Raw genomic sequence first — 1,393 nt, forward strand, 5'->3', positions numbered from 1 at the left:
CGTGGATCAGGGAGAATTTTGTCCTCCGCTTACGAGCAAACCTCTCGTCTTGCGAGCATTCCGTCAAACCAGTCATTGAGTATGTGGAAATGTTCTCGCCCTACTGTGTCAATATATTCAGCAGTTGCGTCATTTACAATCAGTAATAGATACTTATGGCGGTAACGTGAACGCTATTGGTCTTACAATCTCACACTGACTGTCTCACTCACGGTGTCTAAATATATTACCATTTAAGTGTAGTGTTTGTACAGCTAAAGGGAAAAACAGCTGACATGAAATTAAATGTGCCGATTGCAGGACAAAGAATTGTCATTGGTTTAAATGTGTGTTTTTTTTTAATTAATTGTCAATACATTCCAACCGTTTAAAAAAAAGTGTGAATAATTATCAGTCAGTCAAGGAGACGCCAATATGCTATTGGTCGATTAAGGTCACCCGGTCTCACTCACGGAGATGCTATTGGCCGGCGTCACACGTCAATCACAGAAATGCCGATATGCTATTGGCCGAACGCCTTTATCTCGCTTGATGGGACAGGATGGAAGGAAGTAGACAAAATGAGTGAAAAACGGAATGTTTTGAAGACTTTGCAAACTTTATCTGTTAGACATAGCTTCTAAAATTACTAGCAGCGGTAAAGGAAGAAATAAGAGGATGATGTTTTAGTATCTCCGTGATTTGCACCATGACTGAAAGAGTTACTGTAACACTGTAAGACCAATAGCCTATATGCGTTGCCGTATTAACTCAAAAGATTAATCTCTGCACCCTATTACGGGTGATGATACAGCGCCACATAATGGTTGCTAGACAAGATTGCATGTCAGGTTAGTCGGCGATCTCCCGATATGCATTGGGACAGCGTCATTGTTGCAATTTTGTGAGTTGTAACCAAAGGTGAACTGACGCTCGAACAAGCCATAAGAGTGCTGCCTAGTAAATGCAACACACACAACCACCTCTCCGCTTCCACCGTGCTCAATTCACGTCGGGAAAAACAGTTGACATGAAATTAAGTGTGCCGATTGCAGGACAAAAAATCGTCACAGATTTAAATGTGTTTTAATCAATAAGATGTCAATACATTCCAACCGTTTAAAAAAAAAGTGCAAATAATTATCAGTCAGTCAAGGAGACGCCAATATGCTATTGGTCGATTAAGGTCACCCGGTCTCACTCACGGAGATGCTATTGGCCGGTGTCACACGTCAATCACAGAAGTGCCGATATGCTATTGGCCGAACGCCTTTATCTAGCTTGATGGCACAGCTGGTTGGGATGGAAGGAAGTAGAGAAAACCCTGACTGAAAAAGTTACTTTGACACTGTAAGACCAATAGCATATCTGATTTACCGTATTAACTTAGAGCATTCATCTCTGCTCAACTCTG

The sequence above is a fragment of the Hippichthys cyanospilos genome, chromosome 15 (genome assembly GCF_059441005.1).
Source record: "Hippichthys cyanospilos isolate Australia breed blue-spotted pipefish chromosome 15, RoL_Hcya_1.0, whole genome shotgun sequence".
NCBI classification, from domain to species: Eukaryota; Metazoa; Chordata; class Actinopteri; order Syngnathiformes; family Syngnathidae; genus Hippichthys; species Hippichthys cyanospilos.